The 25,252-nt window shown below is 44.7% G+C and overlaps 1 protein-coding gene across 1 annotated transcript in view; it reads right to left on the reverse strand.

The window, feature by feature from the left end:
* LOC309559474 (cytochrome P450 2C8-like) overlaps positions 1-22,485 on the reverse strand; it is a 105,555-nt gene extending 83,070 nt beyond the window's left edge. Inside the window, exon 1 of the mRNA XM_082262747.1 lies at positions 22,442-22,485. The gene's annotated coding sequence lies outside the window, so the exon portion shown is untranslated. The remainder of the gene's footprint in view (positions 1-22,441) is intronic.
* Positions 22,486-25,252: the final 2,767 nt, after the last annotated feature.

Below are 25,252 nucleotides of genomic sequence, written 5' to 3' on the forward strand. Positions count from 1 at the left end.
TTAACAGGAGCAGATGTGTATTAGAGGCTGGGCTGTGGTGGGAAGAGCTCAGGGGAATGAAGGCAAAGTGAGGGGCTAGCAAAGAAGGAGTGGAGCTAGTGCCCTTAGAGCCAGTAGCTCCAGAGAGGGGTCCTGTGGCTGTATTAGTAGTGACCCTGGAGAGGCTGGGGCTCGGTCAGGATAGAGGGAAATTGCATTGAATGACCCTGGAAGAGGGTGGCCTGGTAGCAGGGGATGGTAGGCAGGTGTAGGAGCGGAAAGTCACCATAAGAAGAAAAAGTAGCTAGTCAGTCTGACCTCTGGATAAAAGTTCTCTGCCCATGATGGTACAGGAACCCTGGGGAAGGACAACTCCTAAGAAATTTGGTAGTGAGGGGCCTGGGAACAGAGGAGGGATACTCACCTAGCAACTCTTGTGACAGCTGAATCTCCTCAGAGCAGTTGGATGTGCCCCAGCGTAGTCTTTTCCTAGAGTTCAGGTTTCACCCGGTCACCTCAGGTCTTTGTAGCCAATCCTAAGGCAGCTACTTAACTTCTCTTTTAGGTTAACGCCCACAATGATGCCATGCTTCCTGCAGTCAAGGCTCCCTTTCCCTAAAGGAGGTTCAAGGGGCCATCATTCAAGGTGATTTTTTTTACTAAACTCAGCAAATGGGGTAAAACAAAGAGAAGGTTCAACAAACAGAATTTTTATGCACTTTACTTAGGGAATAAAGCCTAGTTTTGCTGACTTTGAAAGTGAATGTGGCATATTCCGTAGTATTTGTAGCTGCTAGCTTTAATTTTTATAAAAAAAAACTGGAATTCCTCTTAAACAAGCAATAAGGCAGCACATAAACTAGCTGATGCACCCAAAAGAGGTGCATTTACCATTTCTGGCAGTTCACTGAAACCCTTCATGCTGCAAAACATATGTCGGCAAGGTGCTCCAGTTGCCATTCAGAATGGTGTGCATGTAAATGCTATTGCAATGCAATAAATCTCTGTCTCGTGTTTTTTCCCTGTGTTCTTCTAACCTTGTCTTCTTGCTTGGTGTATTTATTATATCCTGATAGTCTGCATTATCTTTTGCAATGTGATACATAACCTCCCACACTGTGCAAAGGTCTGTTTCGGTTTTCATGGGCACCTCCCTCTCCAGTACAATAGAAATGTTATTGCTATGGTACAGATCAGTGTACATGATTAAACACTATAAATAATATGCAGATTCACTGACAGGCCTCAGAGATAATTGCAATTATTTCCCTCTCATCATCTGTTAGTATAAACACATACACGTTCTGTACACTGGGTGTGGATGGCTCCAGGACAAAGTAATAAAACCACACTCATCATCCTAGGGATAGGACATCACTATTTTTTGCTACAGTCCACTGTCAGCAATACCAGAAGACAGAGGCGTAACTAAAACCTTCAGGACCCCAAGGATGCAAGAAACCATAAAGGGCCCCCCTGATTCCTCCCCCCCTTCCATTCCAGCTCCGCGCTTCCAGTTCTGGGAGGGCATCCATGGCATCTCCCCCAGAATCCTGCCTCCCACATACCCCCTGGGGCACACATCCACCATGCTCTGTGACTGCTGTGTTCTTCGGACAACCACAGTGGTCCTTTACCATGTGATCAGCGGATCACATGTAAACAGACTATTTTACGATTATTGGCACTCCTTTCTTCCCATGCTGTGTCTGTTTGAGGAAAGGAGAGCCGTTAACCAGCAAGACCCAGTGCCGTTTAGTGCTGCCTATCAGTGCCACCTATCAGAGCTCATCAATGCCCATCAGTGCTGCCTATTAGTGCTCATCAATGCTGCCTATCAGTGTTGCCTATCAGTGCCACCTATCAGTGCTCATCAATGCCCATCAGTGCTGGCTATCAGTGCCCATCAGTGATGCATATCTGTGCCACCTATCAGTGCTCATTAATGCTGTCTATCAGTGCCCATCAGTGCTGCCTATCAGTGCCACCCATCAGTGCTCACCAATGCCGCCGATCAGTGCTCATTAATGCTGCCGATCAGTACTCATTAAAGCTGCCTATCAGTGCCACCTATCACTGCTCATCAATGCCACCTATCAGTGCTCATCAATGCTGCCTATCAGTGGGACCAATCAGTGCTCATCAATGCCGCCTACCAGTGCTCATCAATGCTGCCTATAAGTGCTCATCAATGCTGCCTATTAGTGCCACCTATCAGTGCTTATCAGTATTGTCTATCAGTGCCACCCATCAGTGCCACTTATTAGTGCTCATCAATGCTGCCTACCAGTGCCAGTTATCAGTGCTCAGTAATGCTGCCTATCAGTGCCCATCAGCAGTACTCTGGGCTGAGAGTGTCTCTCTCATACAGCTCAGACTCAGAGCCTGCACTGACAGTCCCTCCTCCCTCGCATGGATAGGAGACAGTCTATCTTCTCCCCCCACCCCTCTCGTGTGTGCACAGCGGCAAGGGTGAACTCAACAGCTGAATGTGATCATTCACACTTTCCACGGTGTACACAGGAGAGGGGTGGGAGGAGAAGACTGGCTGTCTCCTATTAATGCAAAGTATGAGAGACTGTCAGTACAAGCTCTGAGCCACTAAAGGAACTGGTGGGCGTGGGCCCCCTCCTCTCGCAGTGACCGCCCCGTCCCCTCACAGTGACAGAACCGCAGGCCCTCCCACAGTGGCGGAACTCAAGTGCCCAGTTGCAAGTGCGACTGCTGCGACCCTGGTAGTTCCGCCATTGCCAGAAGAAGAATGCATCCCTTTCACTGCTGTTTTACACTAGCCATACATTGGTAGGTTTTTGGATGAACATTTGTATTTAAAATCTCATCTGTATGTAGCACCCTCCTATGTAGGTGCTAGAGAGTGCAAAGTTTTTGGGCTTCCCTGCTTAACAGGGGGACTGTCAGGCAAATTTAAGTACTCTCTGCCTAACAGAGAGCAGTGGTCCATTGATAGGATCTGTTCAGTGTGATCACATGCTGCTCATGTTGTCTGCATGTTTCACACTGGTCCAATAGGAAGGGGCATATTGGACAGTGAGAGGAAACCTGACAAATGGGAGCATGGGTGTAGATAAAGCCTAGCCAGTGGCAGAGAACGGAGCCGGGTACATTGACGTTTTGCAGAAATGAGGATGAGGCAATGCTCTGCCAGACTGACATCATCTATATGGGTGTAGATAAAGCCTAAGCAGTGGCAGAGAAAGGTGCCTCAAGGCGTGCTGGGTGACTGTATTAATACCAAGAGAGCACTTGTGCATGGGGTCTTCGGCTGGAGAAAGTCCCGGAGGAAGGGAGGGGGCTGCCCCTCCTCTGTACAGGCTGCCATTCAACCTCAGGTAGTTGACCTGAGGGCCAGAGTCGCAGATGCTGCAACCCAGATGTCCTGTAGAGCTGACTGAAAGGGCGATACACCTAGAGGGATCTTTTCCTAGCTACTGTGAGTACAGATCTATGTCTAGGGGCCTGTTCAAACTAGTAAAGTCAGTGGAGCCAGGTAAGGGGATACTGCTTAGTGTCCTGAAGAATCAGTGTTCATTGAGTCTGCTGCAAGAGCAAGCAAAGGACTTATTCTTCTATACAAATGCTGTATGGTTCAGTAGGAGGGTCTGCTATTCAGTTCACCCAGTGAAAATACCCCAGCAACTGGCTGCAGGAACATCAGAGGGAGACCCAGGGAAATCTATACTCAGCGACCCCTATGGGGGCAGTGCTACATGTACATGTACATGTACATGTTTGATAATGCCAACAGAGACTTGACGAATGTCATTCAAAGTACTTAAAATTTGAATTGCTTTTAACATTTGCCTTTGGAAGAAATGGAATTTGCAGAACGAAAACCACATACGCTGTTAGAAATGTTTTCATTTGGGAAAAAAATGTCATTCTGCTCCTTTTATTTTTTTTTTTTTTCACTACGGTCAAAAATGATCATCAATTGGATCAATTTAAAGTGGAACTTTACCCATAACAACTTGATGAAAAATAATGTTCTTTAGCAAGGAACATACATTTCACAATAATAATTATGCTACCAAAATTAGTCTGTGATGTAAATTGCCTCAGCAAGGTTTCTGTTTCTTCTTGCTGGAGGCTGCCATTCTGCTGAAGGCCAGAGCCCCCGAACAGCAGTAAATCATAAAGCTTAACCAAACCCATTGATTCGATGTTTTCAAAAAACAGTTACATTTCAGGAATGCTGGGATTGGTAACGGTCACATTTGCTTGCGTCCTTAACCAAACTGTCAAACCATCAAAAGGCTGATGACATAACCGATCACACATGCAGCTCTATGGCTGTTGCAGAAGCAGGTTATTTGGCTGTAAAGGATAGAAAGGTTTAATTCTGCTTTAAGCAGATAGACCTCTACAAACTCAGCTAAAAATGCCTAAAAATGAAGAGCAACTGAGCATGTGCAGAGCAGGTTAAGACAGTGTATTACTGGATTTAACCACTTGCCGACCGCTCACATGGAGCGTACTGCGGCAAAGTGGCTCGTTCCCGTCCAGCGACGTAGACCTACGTGGCTGGACTCCTCCCCCTGTAGGCAGCACTCGTGCACCACCGGAGGCGCGCTCCCGCTGTTTTCATTCACAGCGGGAGTCGGGCCAGGGGAGGAGCAGCGGCGATCGCCGCTGCTCTGCCCCGATCGTCGGGGAATCTAGTGAGGAGATCCGCCTGCCTGTGTAAACAGAGCGGGCGGATCTCCATAGTGACAGGGACTGACAGATCGGAGTGTTCAGCATAGCTGGACATCCGATCTGTCCTTCTGTCACTCAGTCACCTCCCCTCCCACACGTCAGTAAGCACCAGGCATACATTAACCCCTCCCTCTCCAATAAAATTAACCCCTTCCCTGCCAGTGTCATTTTTACAGTAACAGTGCATATGTATAACACTGATTACTGCGGTAATGTCACTGGTACCCCCAAAAGTGTCAAAAATGTCAGTCAAGGGTCCGATCTGTCCGCCGCAATGTCGCAGTCCCGCAAAAAAAATCGCAGATCACCGCCATTACGCGTTAAAAAAAAAAACACCAAAAATGACAGAAATCTTTCCCTTTGTTAGTAAACGCAATAACTTTTGTGCAAACCAATCAAAATACGTTTATTGTGATTTTTTTTACCAAACATAGGTAGCAGAAAACAAATTGGCCAAAAATTTAAAAAAAATAGATTTTTACATTTTTTGGGGGGGGGAATTTCATATAAAAAAATGTTAAAAATATTGTTATTTTTTCAAAATAAACGCTCTTTTTTTGTTTATAGCGCAAAAAGTAAAAATCGCACAGGTGATCAAATGCCACCAAAAGAAAGCTCTGTTTGTGGGAAAAAAAAGGACGTAAATTTCGTTTGGGTACGGCATCGCACGTCCACGCAATTGTCAGTTAAAGTCGCACAGCGCCGAATCGCAAAAAGTGGCCTGGACGGAAGACAGCAAAATCCTCAGGTGGTCAAGTGGTTAAACAGTATAGACACTTATGTTTAATGTTTTACACAGCTATACCTGTAAAAGGGGCCAGCCTGAAGTGATCTAGCAGGAATTTGTTTTCTGACTAAAGTTCCACTTTAACTATTAAAAAATAGAATGAATATTTCAAAAACTAAAATTTTCTAATGAAATTCTACTGGTGTATAGCCCGGTAAAAGCGGCACCAAAAATGAAAGTTGCTGTCACCCCCTTTCTTCCCCAGCATCTATTTGAAAGTGGAACTAAATCTATCGATTTAATTATTTTCCAAAATGAAGAGAAACTGCAGGTCTCCCCTCAGATTTCTGAAGCCCCTGTCTGTGACAGGAGTCACTTTGTTTTTGGGGCTGTAGAACCCAGCTTATCTTAGAGAGGTTAGGAAATCCCTCTCTCAGCTCCCTAGGCCCCTCTTATGTGTAAATCACCCTGTGTCTATTAGGGGCACAGGGTGACCTAGAAAATGATGGACAACTACTTAATGGACACTGAGAATATGGTTTGGATTACTTCAAAATGGGACAGTAATATTTATCAATAGTATACCTGAAGAAATCAATGAAGATTTAATCCCACTTTACACTGTGAGACCTATAGCCTGTTGCCATGAAGTCTGTAACTCCTAAATAATCAAGCATTGTTTAGATGTGGATTCTATGTACTCCACCTAGGCTGGTATAAGTGCTAAGTTAATTAGCATGTTAATGATAGCCTTGTCAGCTAAAGTAGTTGCTAGGGGGTGATTAGCCATGAGTCAGCCCTACCTCGTTATCTAAACCATTGTGTGATGTTTTGGGTAAATATTTGGGTAATTTTTCATGTAGTGACTGACATACTTCTCAAGTGTATAAAAAGTTTGTATTCTTGTTCAAAAAATGAGTTTCAGAGTTTGCAACTAAAACGAGTGCTGTCTAGGTTTTGGTTGCAATAGGCGGCTATGTTCAAGACTGGAGGAATCCCTATACCGATGGAAGAACGCAAGCACATTGTGCGTCGGTCCCGTCACACTGTCCAAGGGATCTCACTGATGGTGCAGGGTGAGAACGAGTTTGTCCTAACTTTATGTAAACAACAGAAACATAAGAAGTGTCCCAAACAACACACACCATGCAGAGCTGTTCATAGCGGCCTCAGCTGACTCCATCAAAGCCACACCGACAATAAGTTTTGCCCCTCCCTTGGGGCTTAATCTTGGGGGCAGGGCAAACATGTTGGGGGTGTGGCCCTGACTGAGTCAACTGAAACCAAAAGAGTGAGCTTCAGGGAAAGAACCTCATATCATCTGTGAAGCATAGCAGTGGAAATGTGGTTTTTGGTTCCTTTGCTGCTTTAGAGCCTGGGCAGCTTTCAGTCTTTGAGTCAACTATACATTCTGCATCATATCAATGTCTACTTGATGCGAATACTAGGCAAACTCTCCAAAAGTTGAAGTTAAACCATAAGTGGACATTTCAACATGATAACGACCTGAAGCACTCTAGCAAAGCAATCGAGTAATGGCTCAGAATGCATAAATGCAGGGTTGTGGACCAACTTAGTCAAAGCACTGATTTGCATTTCATTAAATGTTATGCAGAGATGTCAATGGTCAATTCATTGTAACTTCATTTTTCAGAGAGGAGTGGTCAACAATTTTACAGAGTTGATGTCAGAGACAGGTGAGCAGTTGTGCAAAACATTTACAAGAAGTTATTTTTCAAACAACTGAATCACCCAAGCGATCACTCCGACGGGACTACTAGGCATGCCGATCTCCTCAGACGGTGGACTCCAAAAAGAAGTGCATGCGAAAGAGAAAAGGAGGCGCAAACACCTGTGCATTACCCTTGGATACCTTTAAAACTTTTTATTAAAATGTCAAAAACATACTCATAGACATGAAGAGTAAAAATCACATTGAATGAGTCCACCACATGTGGAAGTAATCGTCCCTCAGAGCTCTGAGGAAGGGAGCGTGTCTCTCGAAACGTGTCAGTGGTGCAATTATCGGGACGATTTCTTCCACATGTGGTGGACTCATTCAATGCAATTTTTGCTCTCCATGTCTGTGAGTATGTTTTTGGCATTTTATTAAAGTCTTCCTTATGGTCCAACTTTCACAGCCATAGGTTACTACTGGGAATAACATAGCTTTGACTATACCACACTTTGTCGGTAGGGTGATGTCTCTGCTTTTTATAATGTTGTCTAGGTTTGCCATTGCTTTCCTCCCAAGAAGCAAGCTTTTCTTAATTTCATGGCTACAGTCACCGTCTGCCATGATCTTCGAGCCTAGAAAGATACAATCTGTCAATGTTTTAATTTCTTCTCCTTCTATTTGCCAAGGATTAATGGGACCGGTTTCCATGATCTTAGTTTTCTTAATTGTTCAATTTAACCACTTACCCACTGGGCATTTAAACCCCCTTCCTAACCAGACCAATTTTCAGCATTCAGTGCTCTCACGTTTTGAATGACAATTACTCAGTTATGCAACACTGTACCCATATGAAATTTTCATCCTTTTTTTTTTTTTACACAAACAGAGCTTTCTTTTGGTGGTATTTAATCATAATTGGGTTTTTTATTTTTTGCGCTATAAATGAAAAAAGACCGAAAATTTTGTAAAAAAAAAAAATGCATTTTTCTTCATTTTGGTTTTAAATTTTGCAAATTTAGTCATTTTTCTTCATAAATTTTGACTAAAATTTATACTGCTACATATCTTTAGTAAAAATAACCTAAATAAGTATACATTTTTTGGTCTTTGTGAAGGTTACAGAGTCTACAAGCTAAGACGCCAATCATTGAAAATTGATCACACCTAAAGTACTGACAGCCTATCTAATTTCTTGAGACCCTAACAATTCAGGACAGTACAAATACCCCCCAAATGACCCCTTTTTGGAAAGTAGACATTCCAAGGTATTTAGTAAGAGGCATGGTGAGTTTTTTGAAGTTGTAATTTTTTCCCACAATTCTTTGCAAAATGAAGATTTTTTTTTAATTATTTTTCACAAAATGGTCATATTACAAAGTTATTTCTTACACACTGTATAGGCATACTTGCAACTATACCCCCAAAATACATTCTGCTACTCCTCCTGAGTATGGGGATACCACATGTGTGACACTTTTCCACAGCCTGACCACATACAGAGGCCCAACATCCAAGGAGCACCGTCAGGTGTTCTAGAAGCAAAAATTGCACATATAATTTTCTGACGACCTATCACACTTTTGAAAGTCCTGGAGCACCAGAACAATGGAATTACCCACAAAATGACCCCATTTTGGAAAGAAAACACCCCAACACATGATCTAGGAGGCATAATGAGTCTTTTGAATGCGTCATTTTTTTCCACAAGTTTTTGGAAAATGTGGACAGAAAACCAAAACGCATTTTTTTTTTTTTACACAAAGTTGTCCATTTATTAGACATTTCTAACACATATCATGTACATAGCAAAAATGACACCCCAAAATACATTCTGCTACTCCTCCTGAGTATGGCGATACCACATATGTGACACTTTTCCACAGCCTGACCACATACAGAGGCCCAACATGCAGGGAGCACCGTCATTTCCTGACTTCCTATTACAATTTTGTGAGACACTGTAGGGCACTGATAAGCATTGTAGTGGCACTGATGTGGCATGGATGTGGCCCGGATGAGCACTGACGTGGCATGGATGTGGCACTGATGAGCACTGACGTGGAATGAATGCGGCACTGATGAGCACTGACGTGACATGGATGTGGCACTGATGAGCACTGATGTGGCACGGATGAGCACTGACGTGGCAAGGACGTGGCACTGATGAGCACTGACGTGGGATGGATGTGGCACTGATGAGCACTGATGTGGCATGGATTAGCCTTGACGTGGCATTGATGTGGCACGGATGAGTACTGACGTGGCATGGATGAGGCACAGATGAACACCCTGACGTGGCATGGATGTGACACAGATGAGCAGTGACATGGCATGGATGTGGCACGGATGAGCACTGATGTGGCATTGATGTGGTACGGATGAGCACTGACGTGGCATTGATGTGGCACGGATGAGCACTGACGTGGCATTGATGTGGCAAGGATGAGCACTGACGTGGCATGGATGAGCACTGATGTGGCATTGATGTGGCACGGATGAGCACTGAAGTGGCATGGGTGTGGCACGGATGTGGCATGGATGAGCACTGACATGGCATGGATGAGCACTGATGTGACACGGATGAGCACTTAAGTGGCATGGATGTGGCACGGATGAGCACTGATGTGGCACAGATGAGCACTGACGTGGCTTTGATGTGGCACGGATGTGCACTGATGTGGCATGGGTGAGCACTGACATGGCATGGATGAGCACTGACGTGACACGGATGAGCACTTAAGTGGCATGGATGTGGCACGGATGAGCACTGATGTGGCACAGATGAGCACTGACGTGGCTTTGATGTGGCACGGATGTGCACTGATGTGGCATGGGTGAGCACTGACATGGCATGGATGAGCACTGACGTGGCATTGATGTGGCACGGATGACCACTGACATGGCACAGATGAGCACTGAGGTGGCATGGATGTGGCACGAATGAGCACTGACGTGGCATGGATGAGCACAGATGTGGGATGGATGAGCACAGATGTGGCATGGATGAGCACTGAGGTGGCATGAGTGGGCACAGATGTGGGATGTATGAGCACTGAGACAGCATGGGCAGGCACAGATGTCGCACAGATGAGGCATGGATGAGCACGGATGAGGCATGGATGAGCACGGATGTGGCACGGATGAGCACTGAGGTGGCATGGGTGGGCATGGATGTGGCATTGATGAGCACTGAGGTGGCATGGGTGGGCACGGATGTGACACGGATGAGGCACGGATGATGACACCCCAACACATGATCTAGGAGGCATAATGAGTCTTTTGAACGCATCATTTTTTTCCACAAGTTTTTGGAAAATGTGGAAAGAAAACCAAAACGCATTTTTTTTACACAAAGTTGTCCATGTATTAGACATTTCTAACACATATCATGTACATAGCAAAATTGACACCCCAAAATACATTCTGCTACTCCTCCTGAGTATGGCGATACCACATATGTGAAACTTTTCCACAGCCTGACCACATACAGAGGCCCAACATGCAGGGAGCACCGTCATTTCCTGACTTCCCATTATAATTTTGTGAGACACTGTAGGGCACTGATAAGCATTGTAGTGGCACTGATGTGGCATGGATGTGGCCCGGATGAGCACTGACGTGGCATGGATGTGGCACTGATGAGCAGCGACGTGGAAGGGATGTGGCACTGATGAGCACTGATGTGGCATGGATGTGGCAGGAATGAGCACTGACGTGGCATGGATGAGCACAGATGTGGGATGGATGAGCATGGATGAGCACTGAGGTGGCATGAGCGGGCACAGATGTGGGATGGATGAGCATGGATGTGGCATGGATGAGCACTGAGACAGCATGGGCAGGCACAGATGAGGCATGGATGAGCACGGATGTGGCACGGATGAGCACGGGTGAGCACTGAGGTGGCATGGGTGGGCATGGACGTGGCATTGATGAGCACTGAGGTGGCATGGGTGGGCACGGATGTGACACGGATGAGGCATGGATGAGGCACGGATGATGCATTGATGGGGCACGGCTGAGGCACTGATAGGGCACAAATGAGGCACTGATGGGGCACTAATGGGGTACAGTTGAGGCAGAGGAGGCGTGCAGCTGCAGTTTCTCTCCTGTCCTCACACTCTGTACAGATTGCTGTGTACAGCGTCCGAGGAGAGAAATTAACCGGACATGCGCCGGTTTGTTGTGACGTGATCGCTCCGTCATTGGACGGAGCGATCACGTGGTAAAGGACCGCTCTCATTGGCCCTTTACCACGATCCGCGATGCGTCGGATCCCTGGGACCCGGCGAGCACGGACACTCCCATGTGCGCGCCCCAGGTGGCGCGCGGGAGCGAGATTCTGAGACGCCATTCAGGAACGGCGTCTCAGAACTAGACAACCATTTTGCCGCCGTATTTTTACAACGGCCGGTCGGAAAGTGGTTAAGGCCAGTTTTTGTGCTCTCCTCTTTCACCTTCACCTTTGCTATTTTAGGGCCTGGGAAGTTTGTAGTCATCAAGTAAACTATGCATTCTGTATCATATCAAATCATGCTTCATGAGAATGTGAGGCCATCTGTCCAAAAGTTAAAGTGGAGCTCCACTCAAAAGGGGAAGCTCGCTTGTTTGCCTCCCCCCCTCTACTGTCATATTTGGCCCTTGGCAGTAGGGGCCCTTAGTCAGGATGGTGGCTTGGAAGAGGACACCGCTGGATTCCTGAAAAGGTAATATAATATTAAAGGCCTGCAGCTACAGTATTTGTAGCTGCTGAATTTTATTTTTTTCTGAAGGAGCCTGAACTCCTCCTTAAATTTGAACCAGAAATTAATCTTTAAATGGAGCCAAATCCACCAAGTAATGGCTCAAAAAAAGAATAAATGGGGTGTTAAAGGGTTTGTTACCCCAACATTTCATATTCTTCATATGTGCATGCTGTACCATGTACTTGTATGAGAAAGTATCCTGCTCTCTTTGTATCGCTTCCATTGTGTGAAATCCCTGGTGTTCCTGCCAGTCCCTCTGCTTTCCTAATAAAAACCGGCCATGCTAAGCATGAGAGCACAACGTGGTCAGTTCTTTAGCTTTGCTGGGAACTTAGCCTGCTCTCCTCCAATGATCAGACTTGTCCTGACAGGCCCCCACTGCACAGTCATTTACTGTGAAGCTCAGTGTACTGTAACTGCTCCTCCCCCAGCTCTTATGCAGCAGAGAAATAAGGGAATGAGATCACTTGTAAAAAAGGGGAAAAAATGAATTGATAATGTTTTTTAATACCTATACACAAAATGATTTGCCTTTCATTTCTATTTTAAACTAAATGGATTGTTTTACAAGGTGATCCTTTACAATCACTTTAAGTGCTGGCCTAGTCAAAGCCCTGATTTGATTGTGAAAGCCCCGATTTAAACCCCTATGAAATGCTGTAGTGGAATTTGAAATGGGTAGTTCATAAAAGGAAACCCATAAATGCTTTGCATGGAGCAGTTGTAAAATATCTTTTTTGATGTCAGAGACGGGTGCGAAGTAAAAGTACACCCACTACAAAAATGTCCACAAAAAATAATTTTTGTTAAAGAGGGAAACTCCAGCTGAGGACAAGGATGTACTTATTATTTCCACAGCACGTCATTAAATCAGTTTATATTTTTGTTGAATAAATAATTGAAAATGCTAATTGCCTGGTTGTTTTTATTCAACTCAGTGGCGGCTGGTATATTGTGGTGCAGGGGCGCCGCTCCCTATCCACTATCCAATGGGGCTTTTTTCTTTTTTTTTTAGACTAGAGGCTCTCACGGGCTCAAAAAAAGGGTGGGCTTAAGGGCGCAGGGCAGTGCGCCCCGAGTCCACCAACTTGTGTGACAATATTCGCTACTGTCACACGGATCCGCCTCCTGGCCAATCAGGAAGCGGGTCTTGAGACCTGTTTCCTGATTGGCTGAAAGTAGAAGCCATGCCATTGGGGAGGAGACACTTCTATTGAGGGGGAAGAAAATGAAGCTGAAGCTGCCGCCGCTGAGGGTGAGTGAGCCGTGGGGGGGGGTCCGGGGTCCTGGTGTGGTCCTGGTGTGGTCCTGGTGTGGTCCTGGTGTGCGGCCTGGTGGGGGCGTATGGTGCAGTCCGTCCGTCAACCCCCCCCCCCCCCGGCCCATGGAGCACCAGCCGCCACTGATTCAACTACTGTTTTTTCCTTTTTCTCTTAGGACCCTTTCAATGCAGATCTAATGCTTGTCTGTTCAAATATTCAACATTAAAAACAGTGGGTGTAGTTTTACATTTTCACATGACTGTATATACTGACAGGAGGAACTTGGTTGGAATATACACTCTACTAGACTTTCCTGGAGCCTCTCCATCCTCTGGAACTCCACCTAACAACTAAACTTTTAATTCCTCCATCAGCTCATCCCTCACAGTATTTACCTTTTGTACCACTTGCTTCACCCTATTAGATTGTAAGCTCTTATAAGCAGGGCCCTCTTAAAGTGATTGTAATTTGTAAAGTCTTTTTTTTTTTTTGTTAAAAATAACAAATATACTTACCTGCTCTCTGCAGTTGGTTTTGCACAGAGCAGCCCGGATCCTCCTCATCTCAGGTCCCTCTTTGGTGCTCCAGGCCCCTCCCTCTTGTTGAATGCCCCCGCAGCAAGCAGCTTGCTATGGGATCACCTGAGCCGAGTTGCAGCTCCCTGTGTCCATTCAGACACAGAGCCACAGCTCATCCCCACCCCCTCTCTCTCCTCATTGGCTCACTGAATTTGATTCACAGCAGCAGGAGCCAATGGCGCCATGCTGCCATCTTAGCCAATGAGGAGGGAGAGTCTTGGACAGCCGAGAAACTCCTGCAAAATCGCTGGATAGAGGTGGGCTCAGGTAAGTATTAGGGGGGCTGTTGCACGCAGAAAGCTTTTCATCGTAAAGTATAACTAAAGGTAATTTTTTTTTCTTGTTTTGGACAGAGTGCAGAGGGATTAGAACCCCTGTCAGTTTGTATTGCTGCCTGTGTCCCTGTTAGGGAGATTCACCCTCTCTATTTCTCCTGTTTACTAATATCATCAAAAGTGAAAGTAAAAGAAAATTCCAAATTCCCTTAATTAGCAGAGATTTCCTCTCGCTTTCTGTTTGACTATGGGACAGAAAGGGAGTGGAAATCTCTGCAATGTGACACATATGACAAAAAAAAAAATCTGACAGGGGTTAAGACCCTCCCTTGCTTGATGCAAAATGAAAAAAAAAAAAAGTTTTGCCTATAATTCTACTTTATTGTATAGAATGCATTAAGATTAAAAAAAAAATAGAAACCCTGACTATTCAACCACTGTAACCCTTAAATTGTATTGTAATTGTACTGTCTCCCTTTACGTTGTAAAGTGCTGTGCAAACTGTTGGCGCTGTATAAATACTACTGCATAATTGCCAACTGTCCTGTTTTTGCCGGGACAGTCCTGGCAAATAGGAGCCTGTCCCCGGTAATTTACATTGTTCCTGCAAGCGCTGGTTAATCGGGCTGCCCGTAAATGCCCGTTATGGGCAGCCGGTGCCTGTAAAAAAAAATGGTTGTGGGTCAACATCGTAACGCGCATGCGCCGTTCCGACGCCTGCCGGGCTCGGAAAAGCTCGTACAAGCTCAGCCGGGCGGGCGCATGCGCAGTTACGTAATGGTGCTGCCTGGCACCATTTTTAGATCAAAGGCACTTGTTCTCGGAAGAGCCTCACCGGCGCCAGCTGCCACAGCAGAGAAGAGAAGGACCCCTGTAGAGTGAAGACACATTCACAGACATGAACGTAGGTAGGATGAAAGCAACAATCTTATAGACAAAAATATCTGGTAACATGACATGTGAATAAAGTGTCAAATGTACTCAGGTGTGACCGTTAGTGCTGGTTCACACTGCCGCTACCACTAAAGTAGCGTCGCTTCCAGCGCGACTTTGACGCGATTTTGACGCGACTTTGGCGCGACTTTGACGCGACTTAGCGCGACTTAGCGCGACTTAGCGCGACTTTGACGCGACCTAATCGCGAGGCAACTTTTTATTTTGCCAATCACAGAGCTGAAAATTGACAGGTACACTTAGACCCCCCAGACACTAAATACAAAAAAATGACATGCCTGCCTAAAAAAATGCCCGCTAAATGCCTGCAAGAAAAAAAGACAGCTGGTAAGACACTACAAAAAATTATAAGAAAAATTATTTTTTTTTAGGGGTTCTGGACATGCTACATAGCTGAAACTTGACAGGGACACTTTTTTGACCCCCCAGACACTAAATCCAGAAAATGACATGCCTGCCTAAAAAAATGCCCGCTAAATGCCTGCAAGAAAAAAAGCCAGCCGCAGAGAAGCCGTATCCCTCAAAATATAGTAAAAATGCTGTTTTTTAGGGGTTCTGGACATGCTACAGAGCTGAAAATTGACAGGTACACTTTTTAGACCCCCCACAGACACTAAATACAAAAAAATGACATGCCTGCCTAAAAAAATGCCCGCTAAATGCCTGCAAGAATAAAAGACAGCTGGTAAAACACTACAAAAAATTAAAAGAAAAATGATTTTTTTTAGGGGTTCTGGACATGCTACAGAGCTGAAACTTGACAGGGACACTTTTTAGACCCCCCAGAAACGAAATCCAAAAAATGACATGCCTGCCTAAAAAAATGCCCGCTAAATGCCTGCAAGAAAAAAAGCCAGCCGCAGAGAAGCCGTATCCCTGAAAATATAGTAAAAATGCTGTTTTTTAGGGGTTCTGGACATGCTACAGAGCTGAAAATTGACAGGTACACTTTTTAGACCCCCCAGACACTAAATACAAAAAAATGACATGTCTGCCTAAAAAAATGCCCGCTAAATGCCTGCAAGAATAAAAGACAGCTGGTAAAACACTACAAAAAATTAAAAGAAAAATGATTTTTTTTAGGGGTTCTGGACATGCTACAGAGCTGAAACTTGACAGGGACACTTTTTAGACCCCCCAGAAACGAAATCCAAAAAATGACATGCCTGCCTAAAAAAATGACCGCTGATGAATGCCAGCAAGAATAAAAGACAGCTGGTAAAGACACTACAAAAAATTAAAAGAAAAATTATTTTTTTTAGGGGTTCTGGACATGCTACAGAGCTGAAACTTGACAGGGACACTTTTTAGACCCCCCAGAAACGAAATCCAAAAAATGACATGCCTGCCTAAAAAAATGACCGCTAATGCCTGCAAGAAAATTATGCTCTTTTCTTGTTCACTACCATTTTTTAGCAAAGTCGGATGACAAGTCGGATTACAGGTCGCTTCAATTAAGATAAGGAGGCGACTCCCATTGAAGTATATGGGACAGGTCGGATCACTGGTCGCCTGAAAGTAGTACAGGACCCTTTTCTGAAGTCGGAGCGACCTTAATAGCGGCAATTAAGACGGCACTGATTCATTTACATTGGTTTGGTCATGTCAAGCGACCTGGGGCGACCTGGGGCGACACAAGTCGCCTCGTGAGTCGCCCTAGTGTGAATGGGGGCTTACAAAAAAATTTAATATGTAAATATAAATAAAGTGCAAGGTGTAAATAATTACGATAAAACCTAATTATACCAGCTAGTATAATCATACTTATTTACACCTTGCACTTTATTTATATTTACATATTCCATTTTTGTATGGTCACACCTGAGCACATTTGACACTTTAGAATTGCAGGGAATTGTGATGAGAATTTTAAACTTTAGGCAGAAGTAGTGCAGCTGAATGGGAGAATTATTCCAACTCTGCTACTTTGGCCTTAAGTTTGAAATTCCTTTTTCAATTTCCTGTAATTCTCTCTTTATTGAGTAGAAACTATAATCTTATAAGTAGGCGGAGATTAATTATGCTGAGTGGGCGTAGCTTCAGGGAAGTGGGTTTGGTAAGTAATTAATAGCTGTGCAGCAAAGTGTCCCTGGAAATTTTTTTAAAATTTTGGCAACTATGTTACTGTATATATTAACACTGTCCTGTACTCAAGGCTGGAACAAGGGAAGGGGGAGGAGGGGGGCACCTTCCCAACTTTGCCCTATCTCTGCTATTTACTGCAGCTAATAATCGCTCTATCCTCCAGCAAGCTACATTTCTGCCATTAGGCCCCTTTTACACATGCTGTCCGTTAGTCAGTTTTTCATCCATCCGTTGACGGATGAAAAACGGACATCAATGTATCTCTATGTAAAAACGGATGACAACGGATGAAAAACGGATGACAAACAGATGAAACTGACGAAAAACGGATGAAAAACGGATGACAACTGACGAAAAATGGATGACTACGGATGAAAAACAGATAACAACTGATGAAAAAAGGATGAAAAACGGATGAAAACGGATGAAAAACGGATGACTACGGATGAAAAACGGATGACAACTGATGAAAAACGGATGAAAAACGGATGACTACGGATGAAAAACGGATGAAAAACGGATGACAACGGATGAAAAACAGATAAGGCCCCTTTCACACATACTGTCCGTTTGTCCGTTTTTCATCCATCCGTTGACGGATGAAAAATGGACATCAATGTATCTCTATGTAAAAACGGATGACAGGGGGTAGCCCCGGGAGCCGCTTGCCCTAGGTGCGGCTGTCATGCTGCGGACTTGCTCCACATGTTCTGGTCCTGCCCCCATGTTAAAGGTTACTGGACATCTATTTTTGCCTTTTTTACTAATAAACTGCACCTGTCGGTCCCTCTTACTCCTGAGGTTGGCCTGCTGGGTGTGTTGAATGACATTGTACATCGTGTACGCCCTAGGATCCTGCTCCGCATCTTACTGTTCTATGCCAGGAAACTTGTTTTGTTACAATGGAGGAGGGCTGAACCGCCTACCATACAGGAGTTCTATACTTTGGTACGCAGTGATGTTCCGCTTTATAAGCTAATTTATAAGAGTAGAGGGTGTCCTAAAAAGTTCACTAATGTCTGGCAGCCCTGGCTTGATGTGGAAGACTCGTATTGGGCAGATGCCCCTTTGCCCTCCAGCTTATCTCTTGACTGAGTCTGAGTAGCCCCGGATGTCATGCGGTTTATATTTGTTTTATTACATGAGTTGTATGTTCTATACCCCCCCCTTTTTTTCTTGGGGGTGGGTACCTGGAGGTAGGGGAAGGTGTGTCATTGTGGTTGTGTGGGTATGTATGGTGTGGTTAGTCTTGTTGGTGTGTTCCCTTCTCTTTCCCCCCCTCCCCCATCTCTGTGACAACCGGTTGGGAGTGTAGCCTCGCGGATGCTTGGCCCTCCTGGCTCTTTGTGGTACGCATCCTTTTTTTTCCCCCTTCCGGCCCCTCTCTATTCCCCCCCACCCCTTCTGTGGTGTTAGGTTAAGTTGTCTTCTGATACTCTTGTGTAATTTACATGATTGCCCTACACTTGTTTTATGGGCAATGTTGCCCTTGTGTTTTCCTTTTGTTACTGTTATGCAAAAATTTAAATAAACACCTTTCAAAAAAAAAAAAACGGATGACAACGGATGATCATCAGTTAACATCCGTTTTCATCCGCTTCCGTCAATGTCCGTTTTTTTTGAACGGATGAATCCGTCAAAAAAGCGCATCGGACGAAAAACGGATGACAACGGATGAAAAACGGATAACAACTGACGAAAAACGGATAACAACTGACGAAAAACGGATGTCAACTGATGAAAAACGGATGACAACTGATGAAAAATGGATGAGAAACGGATGGAAAACTGATACATTTTGACGTGACTGAACTGATGAACTGAACGGACCGTATGTGTGAAAGGGGCCTTAACGTTCTCTCCTTCAGGGGGCATTTCACCTTCTTCCCTGTTACTCTCACTATGGTGAGAGTACTTGAGGAGAACTCCAATTACGTCACATCCGGTGACTCTGCACCAGGAATAATTGGAGATTTTGACCACCTGGTGTTTTCACAGAACATCAGCAGCCTATACATTTCTGTACACATTATAATGAGTTAACATGGTTAGTCCACTCGCTTGTTGTAGCCGCCTTGGAGGCAGCAATGTTGTTGGTTACTAGCAGGCCGACTAAAAATGTCCATTCATTACAGCATATACAAGAGTGTAAAAGCTGCCGCCTGTGAAAACACCAAGTGGTCAAAATCTCCAATTATTCCTGCTGTACAGTCACCATAATTTACTTGGTTGGAGTTCTTAGCAGAACACCGGCGTCTCCACTCCACCCAGTCTACACCTCTCTTTCTACTTTTCCTGCACAATCATCACCATAAGTCAGCACAAATCCTGCCTTGTTCAATTTTTCCCTCCTTCTCTTATCTGCTGTCCCTCCATTAACCTTCCCTACACAAATCCTGCAGCCTCTGATCTCAGCTCAGCATTCCGCACACAGATCTTACACCCTTTCCATCCCAGTTTGCTTTGAGCTCTTTTTCCTGTCCCCATCATGCAGCCTAGCTTATTATTTGAACTCAATAACTTTTCATTAGCACATACTCTTACCACCCCAACCTCCTCACTGATTCACTCACTTCACATTGGAGCGATTTGTCATGCAATTTGACAAGTCACATCCTACTGCCGGCAACGGCAGTATTTAAATCGATGTGACACCAACATCAATTTGAAAGAGTAGTACAGGCACTATTTTTGTAATTTAGGGTGCAACTTCAGTAGATATCCATGCATGAACCCACACAGATGTCTTCAAAGTCACCGTGAGATGTGGCTTTGAAATAGTGCAATTTCAGGTAAAGTCACACAATTTCAAAGCCACAGTAAATGTTAACAGGAGCCAATAGCGGGTTTGCACTGGTGCACTGTGGTTTTGCTGCAGCGCGATTGTATGTGTAGTTTACCCTGTAGTTTTAGTTGCGCTCCCATTAAATTCTATTAGACTGTTTTCTTGAAAGCAAATCACAGTCTTGCATGCTGCATCTTTGATGTGCTTTCAGAAAACGCAGTCCGATAAAAATTAATCAGGAGCACACCTAAAACTGCAGGTTAACCACACGTACAATCGTACTGTGGCCAAACCACAGCGCACGGTGTTAACCAGCTATAAGGCTAGGTTCACACTCTTGCATGTCAGGATCATGCACAACATTGTGGTTTTCCTGACAAACACAGAAGCATACTGTCCTTTAGTAGAAGCGCAGCAGTGCCATCGATAGTTAAAAGGCACCCTCACACATCTGCTGACACACACAGAGGGGGGGGGGACAATCCGCGGGTCTGCCACATGCAATGTCAGCCAGCCACCAGCGCTCACTCTCCATAGTGACAGAACAGCGGTCTGCCTATGTAAACAAGGCAGATCGCCGTTCTGTCACAGATGAACACAGGGATCCTGTGTTCCTGCTATTTAGGAATGCGGATCTCTGTGTTCATCCAGTGAGTCCACCCCCACACAGTTAGAATGCACTCCCTAGGGACACAGTTAACCCTTTGATTGCCCCTGGTGTTAACCCCTTCCCTGCCAGTGTCATTAGTACAGTAACAGTGCATATTTCTAGCACTGATTACTGTAGTAACGTCACTGGTGCTCTCAAAAGTGTCAGTTAGGTGTCCGATCTGCCCGCCGAAATATCGTAGTCGTGCTAAAAGTCACTGATCGCCCCCATTAATAAAAATCTTAATTCTATCCCTTAGTTTGTAGACGCAAACTTTTGCGCAAACCAATCAATATACACTTATTGGGATTTTTTGGAGCTCCAAACCTGGAAAACGGACAAGTCATGTCTGGGAGAGCTGAAAGATGAGCACCTTGTGACTGAAGGGGAGGAATCATAGAGGAACACCTCGCTCCAGGAAGTGCTACATACCGAGCACCTTATGATTGGAGGAGAAGGAGAGGAATCATAGCTTTATACATCTTGTGTCTGGGCGCACTATATGCCTATTTGATTCATATTGTTGGTGAGACGGGATTGCAGGGGAGGAGCAGGGAGTGGCACTCTAAGAGCATCAGAAGAATTCAGCAAGCACAGATACTTTCATTTGCACTTATGGACTTTATATATTTTTGCACTTGCACTTTCATGTAACACTATTTATAACATTGATTTTTCATACTGTGATTTTTTTCATACTGTAATTTTAGAAGCAGCACTTAATTGATTACTGTATTGGTTTAAAGAGGAAGTAAACCCTCAACACTTGTACCTATAGGTAAGCCTATGATAAGGCTTACCTATAGGTACTGTAAATATCTCCTAAACATGTACCGTTACAACCTCTTTAAGAGCAGGGACGCGATAGCTGCTGATAGGAGGAGACTGCTCCCTCCTCCCTCCAATAGCAACCCGTGGGCGGAAGAGAGGAGGACAGCCATGGAAAACACCTCCTTCTGTGTATAGAGTACTGGGAAGTGCGTCCTTCAGTTTGTTTCCAAAGAGCAGAGAAATGCAGCGTTTTGCCAATGACAAGAGGAAAAAAACTAAAGTTACATGTGTGCAATTGTGGATTCGTGCCCCCCGCCCTCTCCCTGCATGCCGGGCTCCTGCTAACCTCTACAGTCAGCCTAGGTGTGTCCTATGGAGGGACAAAGCTGCAGAGAACCGAATGGCAGCTTTCCTAGAAGGTAATGGCAGCACGGAGGAACCGAGCTGAGCCAACGCCCTCCATTAGTGAGGAAACAGCTTCAGCGTCCTGCAGACAATTGTTATGTTGGAGATGGTATTGCAGCAGCGGAGAGCTTGCTTCGAATAGACTAATAGTATAGTATTTTGGAAAGGAAGGAGGCGGGGGGGGGGGGGGGTTGGAATGCAGGGAGGGGAGTCTGACAGTTATATCTAAAGCCCCGTACACACGTACCGATCGTCGGCATACAAATGTTCGTCTTTTCTCCCCGGGATGTCGGTGTCTGTTGAAAAGTGCAAAGACAGCACAAGGACAGCACAAGAATTTTGTCTGCAGACTTCAGCTGACTGCAGAAGTGATGTCATGTAATGGTTAACTTTCCCTGTGTTTTTAATTTTCTGAGCATGCCCAGTCTTGCAAATCTGCGGTCTGTCGGCCGAATTCTGTACTGACAGGCGAACAATCGTCCGTTCTGGTGTCCGCAGACAAAAATTTTCATGTTTGCACGAAAGACTTTTGTCCGCGGATTGTGCGCAGACATCTGTCGGAGGCACCATACTAACACGCGTACAATCGGCAGATCTTTCGTCCGCCGACGTTTGTATGCCGACGATCGGTACGTGTGTACGGGCCTTTACACAGAGAGTAAGGGAAAAATACACTGTTCCTGGAGAGCTTCTTCATCTAAACAAAACCTTATTAAAGTTAAGGAGGAAGTACAGCCTAATACCATAAATTCTTCCCTGCAATCATTACAATCATTAATGTTAGCGGAGTTCAGCCTTATGTGTCAAAATGAAAAAATCCCAGTTTTTCTACCTTTATTTTGCAGTTTTCAGTGCTGTCACATGACTTCAATTCCTTCCGAGTCCACTAGCAGCAAGTGGGTGTGGTTACTGAAGGCTAGTGACAGCACCTCCAGGGAGGGGCACTGTTCCTGTGTAGCCAGTGGGCGTATACAGGATGGGAGGAGCTGATCATAGGTTCCCACCCAGTGTTCTCTCATCAGTAAGGATACATTGTACATCCTAATTCATGTGAAAATGAAGAAATAATTCATATGTTCAGTATAGCTGTGCTGGGCTTTGGATGAAGACTACCATAGGAGAAGGAAGATTGACAAGGGAATTGGGGAGGACTGTCAGTGTAGCTGGAAGTGCTCTTAGGGCTCAGTTCACAGTCTACAATGATCACTATACCTTAACACCACATGATTCTGCCTTGTAGTGTGAGTGCAACACATGACAAGCAGAGAACAATGCATGACTAGGGTACTAAAGATGTCTTTGACCACTTTGCTAATACCACTCCCTCTAACCCCTTTAATAACCACGCTGACAACCAAATGGAGGTAATGGCCAAAGCGGCCTTTTATTAACCAATGTAATTATTAACATAACAACGTGAATACAATGTAAAATACAGTATAACTGAAGCCTCAAGTTCCTCATAGGCCTCACTCACTAGACAAAAATACCCGCGACCTACTACAGGCCTCCAGCCGCAACTGCACCGACTCAGAGACAACCAGCCACAGATACCTCTGTTATAACAGTTGGGATCCGTACCTCAGACGGGTCCCTACCAAGAACATTTTAGTGCCCACAGTAAACTATAAGGACCTTGATCCTCGCCAACCACTTGAAAACAAGCAACCCAACCCCAAGAAATTACACAAGTAAAAATTAACAGGGCGGCCGGGAGGGAAGTTGTCCCCTGGCTGATCTCCCTTCGACTGAGGCCAGCCCTCCCCTCCCCTCTCCCAAATCTAAATATACCCCCTCCTAAACCAATTAGACCATCATGTATAGCAAACATCTTTAACCATTTTTTGTTCTCCCTGACTCTTTAACCCCTGTCATGCCGGCCCTTCGTTAATGTCTTGTTGTCTTTTACTCCGGACCTCCCTTGACAAGAAGAGAACTCCACATAATCCAACATTGTAGTGTTATTGCAATGCATGACAAGCAGAGAACAATACATTGCAGTGCGTGTGTCATGTGTTGGTGTATATATTGCAGGGTGTGTGTGTGTGTCATGTGTTAGTGTATACATTGCAGTGTGTGTGTCATGCGTTGGTGTATACATTGTATTGTGTGTGTCATGTGTTGGTGTATACAGTGCAGTGTGTGTGTCATTTTGGTGTATACATTGCAGTGTGTGTGTGTCATGTTGGTGTATACATTGCAGTGTGTGTGTGTGTCATGTGTTGGTGTATAAACATACAGAACTTCACATAATCCAACATTGTAGTGGTATTTCAACGCATGACAAGCAGAAAACTTCACGATTCAACATTGGAGTGTGAGTGTAACACATGACAAGCAGAGAACAGCGCATGGTGTATACATTGTGTCATGTGTACGCAACTTGGCAATACGCTGCAGCTGGGGGAACATGACTGCCAATTTGTGTACCAGTGTTCTCCCCTCTCTGTAGGCTCATGTTCCTACCTTCCTCAACCTCAGAACCAACATCTGAATCAAATAATGGCTGTGCATCTCCAAGAAGCAGGAGGCTGACTCCTTCATGCCTGATGCTGGGGTTATGGCAGGAATAGCTGTGGACAAGGAGGCAGATTTAGTGGCTCTGGTAGCTGCAGTGGACTGTGCCTTAGTTGCTGTTTGGGTGACGGAGGGTGACGGAGATGAGGATGGTTTAGTAAGCAAGTCCACCACCTCCACTGCATGCTGTGGCTGGATAGCACGGGCAACATCATTAAACAGAGGAAAAGATCCTGAGGACTGACAACGTCCACCTTTGCCTGTGGCTGAGGACATATACGCTGCTGGCCCCCTCATAGTGCCATGGAAATGTCTGCCTTTCCTTGTTGGCACCCCAGACATGAAGGGGGGGGTGTTTATTGACAAAATGTAATTAAGATATGAAAATGTGTACGTGGATGCAATTTAATCAACAGAAAGTAGTGTTTGGTGCACTTTAACTTGAGTACTCACTACACAGACACACTACAATATACTGCAGTAAAACTGTACTAACACACAGAAATATATTGCGTTAAACGTGCACTAATGCACAGAAACATACTGCATTAAACGTGCTGTAACAAACTGAAATATACTGCATTAAATGTGCGCTAACGTACTGAAATATACTGCGGTAAATGATACATAACACACTGAAATATACTGCATTAAAACGTACAGTAACACACTGAAATAAACTGTTTTAATGCACTAACACCGAAATATACTGTGTTAAACATGCACTAACGTACTGCAATATACTGCGGTAAACGGCACGTAACGCACTAAAATATACTACGTTAAACGTGAAAAAATGCACAGAAATATACCACATTAAAGGAGCACTAATGCACAGAAATATACTGCAATAAATGGCATGTAATACACCGAAATTTACTGCGTTAAATGTGCAGTAATGCACCGAGATGTAACGCACGTTTAACGCAGCATATTTCAGTGCGTTAGTGCACATTTAACGCAGTATATTTCTGTGCATTACTGCACATTTAATGCAGTATATTTCTGTGTGTTAGTACGTGTTTACGCAGTATATTTCTGTGGGTTACTGCAGTTTTACTGCAGTATATTGTAGCGTGTCAGGCAGAAGCTATGGCAGGAATAGCTGTGGACAAGGAAGCAGATT

The sequence above is a fragment of the Pelophylax lessonae genome, assembly GCF_965119305.1.
Source record: "Pelophylax lessonae genome assembly, chromosome: 7".
Lineage (NCBI taxonomy): Eukaryota > Metazoa > Chordata > Amphibia > Anura > Ranidae > Pelophylax > Pelophylax lessonae.